Raw genomic sequence first — 6037 nt, 5'->3', positions numbered from 1 at the left:
CACTGTGTCACACAGTCTGGAGTGCAGTGGCACCACCTCAACCCCCTGCAACCTCAAACTCCCTGGCTTAAGTGATCCTCCCACCATAGCCTCCTGAGGAGCTGGGACTACAGGCTTGTGCTACTACACTTGGTCTATTTTTAAAATTTTCTGTAGAGACAGGTCTCACCGTGTTGCCACGGCTGATCTCCAACTCCTAGCCTCAAGCAATCCTCTAGCATTGGCCTCCCAAATTTCTGGGATTGCAGGAATGAGCCATCACTCCCGGTCCAAAAAGTTGCTACTTTTTAGGTTTTACTTTTGTCATGGTTGTATGACATTATGTAGATTTTTAAAATTCTGTATCATTAATGTGGGCAATGCTATACAATAAAATGTTTCTTCAGCCACAGCTTCTTAAAAATAGAAGTGGCATGAAAATGTTGTGCATTTGTCAAATCTTGAAGAAGTTTCAAATATTTAGGGTAATTCTGAACTCTCATTTTGGTTGACACAATAATCCATAAAAACAAGTAAAGCGCCCACTCTGATCTGGAAGGGGTAAGGAGGTGAAAGCATTGATAACCCAAAGTGACAGCCTCTTTTGTAGACACCATCCTGCCTAAATTTCTCATGCCCCACAAAAGAGGGTCCTGAACTCCTCGCTTCTCCAGAGCTCCCTGCAGTCCTTGAAGCACTCTCTGGCTGTCTCTGCAAGTGGCTGAACAGCTCCTCCTGGTCTCTGTGGGGCTGCGGAGGCTCCAGGTCCCCTAGGCCCGAAGCTGTTGTGCTTATCAGGTCCCAACAAGGATGCACCCCACCATGGGTGGTGGAGGAGACCAGGTGTAGCTGCTCCTGCCCCTACCTCTCTCCTGACTGGCCAATCTTAATTGGAGGAAGGAGTAAGCATGAGTGGAGCCATGGAGGTTGGTGCTGGATAGAACAGAAATGAAGACATTTGTCCAATCCCCCAAATTATGGGGATCCCTTTCTGAGTTCTAGCAGCCCTGGGGTAGTCTGATGATTGGATTCTTCCCATGTGTCTTAAACTCTATCATAAGGCAGCCACTGTGCTAGGTGCTGGGTTTACATGTGGGTGGTGGCTGTTTCCTGTCTTCCAGGAACTTAGTATCTAGGGACAGAAACAAACACCCATGTGGCTGCTGCTGCTGATGTGATGTCCTTGCAGTGGTTGGGGCTATCAGAGGGCAGAAGAGGGGGTGATACATTCTGCCTGGGGAGTTGCATGGAGGCTTTTCAGGAGGTGGCATTTCAGACTGTTCTTGTAGGAATAGAAAGAATACAGCGTGTCCAGATGGGAGAAGACAGGGCACCTGGCAGAGGGACGAGCATGAGGAGGAGGCCTGGGAGTGCAAATATCACAGAAGTTTGAGGAGCTGTGAGAAGTCTGCAGTAATGAATCCTCAGTTACTGGGATAGATTCTTTCCACAGGGAGGAGGGAATGTCAGGCGGGATGATAGGCTAGGTGGATGAAGAAACTTCCTTGGAGTCCCTGTCTCCCTCCACAGCAAATCAACCAGGAAATCATTCACCATTCATACATGTATGTTATCTCACACACACACACACACACACACACACACACACAGACACGCACACACAGGCACACACACATTGGCACACACGCTCATAGAAACAAACATAAACACATGCACACATACAGACACAGGCACACACACACATACATGCACACACACACTCACTCACAGACACATATAGGCACACACACAGACGCACGGGAGAAACTGGGTGTCATCTCGAGAACTGTCATGTCCAGCCAAACCTGCCTACTCTCCTGTCACCTCAGGTGCTGTCTCTCAGCTCTCCAAGGATTTCTGAAGACATCAAGTAGGATGTCACTGTGTCATCTGAAACAACTTGGCTCTGGGATGAAGCAGCGTCCTGTTTGTTTTCGCTGCAGCAAAAGAGAAACCTCTCCCGTGGGGCAGAACTGCTGGGTCACCAGAGAGCACCCCTCTGCTCTTTGCCCTCAGGGCATCTTGATCTGCAGGATGGGAGGAACTGCCCCAACTCTCCCAAAAAGGAACTCTTTATGGACCCCTCATCCGCCATGATGTCACCGCCTCTTTTGTCCTCTCTCTAGCCCATGGCTGTGGATCCCAGGCTGTGTGCCAAGGAACTCAGCACAAACTCACTGTGAGAAAACACTCTGGGGTTACTGAAATATTTGAAGGATGAGCAGTCACATCTGCAGGACACCTCAGGAAGTGCTAGTGCAAGGTATTTCACAGTTTCAACCTTAAGACTATGCACCATTGCTTTAGATGTAATTTTACAATCTGTGCTTTCAACAGATGGTGCGATTAAAAAACAAGAACCCCTGTAAAAATCTGTATGAAATAGGAAATGATGGCAACTGTGTCCAATCGGCTCCCACGGTTTGAGAAGTTGTTCAGTGCCCAGTAGGTACACATGTCCATTAGTAAACACTTGTGATTATTTAAGAATGAAACAAACATATTACTTTTTCAATTTATGTGAAATATTTTCTTAAACGGTGATGAAATTGCTACGTCATAAATATATATTGTTTCGTCCTAACTACTTAATAGATACATTCTTGGTTATTTCTTTTGTTTTAGGGCTATCTTGAAAATGTTACGGAGCCACCTTCTGGGTTTTCCCTGGACCACTCCAGGCCATTTCTCGGGCTCTGCCTCCTGCGGGAAAGCTCACCTCCATGAAGCCAGGACTCACATGTCACCTTCTTGGGAGACCTTTTTGTTCTGGCTACTGAGGACCTGGGGCCTCCCCCTCTCTCTCTTCCTTCCCACATCCTTGTTCTCCACCCCCTAAGTCATCTGTCACTTTCCTACATTCTGGAACACACCTGCTCATTATGTTCACCTGCTGTCCCCACTGGAGCAGGGATTTTGTCTGTTTTCCTCAGGGAAGCATTCATGGCACAGCCCATTATCAGTGCTGAGGCTGTACCTACCCTGTGAGTGAATAAATGAAAGGACAGTCATTGGAGTAGGGGCCTCTTTGTTGCCCATTTGTTCGCTACACTTTAGATGGTAACTTAGGACATGGTGGAACCAGTGTTTTCTGGGCACAATAAACCAGAATATATTGTGAAGGCAAGAAGTAGAAATAAATGTTAGGAGGAAGAATATGAATTTTCATCAAGGAGTTGAAAAGAGTGAGGAAAAAAAAAACAATCAGGAAAGGGGCAAGTTTGTCTTGGTTGTAGATAACCTGGTGGAGAAACACAGCTGTCTGTGATAGAGATTGGGCTCTGTTAGTTTCCTCTGCAATGCGAGACCACCTCCACCACCTGCCCTGTGTCCTCCTCTATCCAGAGGCTGAATGCAGCTCTTGTGCCTTCAGTGCTGAGGAAGCCACAATCCCAGGCCAGAGGAAGGACTGAGGTGGACAGTGAAAAAGGAGGTGGTGGATGCAGAAGGGGAAGCCTGAGGATAAACAAAAAATGTCACTTGAAAAGGGGACAAAAAGGAAGGGTATAAAGAACAAGGTGGAAATCATCTGATATTCCATCACACAGTGTTTAATGTTAGGGTTTTGGTGCAATCATATGTAATTTTTATACAATTATGATCATACACCTTAGAATTATTTTAAATCACTACAGTATATCTTTTTTTCTTTTTTTTTTTTTTGAGAGAGAGAGTCTCTCTCTGTCGCCCAGGCTGGAGTGCAGTAGTGCGATCTTGACCCACTGCAGCATCCGCCTCCCGGGTTGGAGCAATTCTCCTGCCTCAGTCTCCTGAGTAGCTGGGATTATAGGCATGTGCCACCACACCAGGCTAATTTTGTTTTTTTTTTTTTTTTTTTTTTTGTATTTTCAGTAGAAATGGGTTTCACCATATTGGCCAGGCTGGTCTCAAACTCCTGACCTTGTGATCCATCCACCTTGGCCTCCCAAAGTGCTGGGATTACAGGTGTGAGCCCGACCAAGAGTGTGTATTTTTAGAGCAGGGATAGAGTTCATAGTGCAGAGCTCTCTCTTGCTCCTGTCAGTTAATTCTTCTTTTTTTTTTTTGGCCTCATGTGATTTTATTTTACTTATTAATTTTTGATTTCAATTCTTATCGTAAAGGGTACACATGCAGGTTTGTCACATGGGTCAATTGTGGGAGGCTGAGGCTTGGGAGGCTGAGGCTTGGGGCCCCAGTGATCCCATCACTCAGCCAGTAAGCGTGGTACCCAACAGGTGGTTCTTCAGCCCATGTTGCCCTCCCCACTCCCCTGTCTAGTGATCTCCAGTGTCTCCATCTTTATATTCATGTGTATTCAATGTTTAGCTCCCACTCATAAATGGGAACCTGCAGCATGCGGTTTTCTATTCTTGTGTTAGGTCACTTATGATAATGGCCTCCAGCTCCATCCATGTTGCTGGAAAGAACTTGATTTTGTTGTCTTTTATGGTTGCAAAGATTTTCATGGTGTGTGTGGACCACATTTTCTTCATTCAATCCGATCTCACACAGTGAAATCCTCTCACTGTGGGTTCAGGACACAGGAGCGGGGAATACTTTAGCCTAGGGAGGTGTGATGTGATGTGTCAACCTGGAAGGTGATTTGGATGAGATTGATGTTTAAATTGGTGAATGTTGAGTAAAGCAGATTACCCCCGTAACAGAGGTGGGCTTGATCTAATTAGTGGATGTTTTGAAAGATCTAAAAGATTGACCTGTCAAAAAAAAAAAAAAAATTCTCCAGCAGACTGCACCTGCCCCATCAGCTCTCCTGGGTCTCCAGCCAGGTGGCCCACACTGCAGATGGTGGGCTTGCCAGCCACATATTGGTGTGAGGCAATTTCTAATAATAAATCTTTCTGTCTCTCTCTCTGCCTACACACACGCACACACACACACACACACACACACACACATACAGTTGCTTCTGTTTCTCTAGAGAATCCTAATACAGGAAGGTATGGCTAACCTAATGAGAGGTGACATTTGTGCCCAACTTTTAAATCATGACTGCCTCTGAGCTGGTGGGAAATGGAATACTTGCCAGAGGATGCGCCAGAACAGAAAGCCTGGAGGCAGCAAGATAGGACCAGGAGTAGGCCAGGAGAGTTTGACCATAGAGGATCAGAGAGGAAGAGATGTCAGGAGGTGAGAAGGGACAGGGAGGATGTATGGGAAATTTCTATTATAGTCATGAGTTTCAGGCAGAAAATCCATGGAAACTTACATACACACACAGACACAGACACACATGCACACACACAATGCACACCACATGCACATACCTACACAGCTAAGACAGCTGGTCTAATCTCGGAATAGTTGCTGAGTCTTTGCTCTGATTCGCCTCCTGCCAGCTCCGGCGTTCAAGTGAGGATCAAGGCCTGTGAACCTGAATGACCCCAGCTCCTGTTTGGACTGAGCTGCTTCAGTCTCTAGAAGGGCCTGGGAGTTGCCTCCAGAAGAGGAGAAGGCAGGAGAAGCTGCCCAAAGCAGAGAACAGAGAGTGAGAGGGAAACACCTGGAGGCCCTGGCTTTGGAGGAGAAGGAACCGTAGTGGATTTATTGAGGTACTCATCTCTTTACATCAGTTTCTTAAAAGTATGTTTTTCTTACATTCCCACTTTCAACTAGTAAAACAAAACAAAACAAAACAAACAAGAAAACCAATGTGAAACCACCAAGAATTGCAAAGTATTTGCAAGCAGAATCCAGAGAACTTCTCTGCCTGCACTACTTGAGAGCGAGCTGCCACGCTGATGCCTCATCTTTAATGATGCCACCTCATGCACCATACTTTAGTGTTCTTCCTACAAACCACAACACTCTCCTAATAAGCACAATACAATCACCAAAACAGATTTCACATCCATACATTACATCCATCTCATGCTCAGACACTACTCAAGATTCACCAGTTGTTTCGATTATCTTTTACAGACAAGGATCTGATGGATTTAGGCATTTCCTATCTACTCATTTTACTGAAAATATAGATCAGTGTGCTTTCTTTGCCCCATTATTTGATCTCTATATTTTTGAAACTATGTGGAGAGATTTGAATTCATGTGGTACT

This window comes from Macaca thibetana, chromosome 4 (assembly GCF_024542745.1).
Source record: "Macaca thibetana thibetana isolate TM-01 chromosome 4, ASM2454274v1, whole genome shotgun sequence".
NCBI classification, from domain to species: domain Eukaryota; kingdom Metazoa; phylum Chordata; class Mammalia; order Primates; family Cercopithecidae; genus Macaca; species Macaca thibetana.
Note: the sequence above shows the minus strand (reverse complement) of the source record.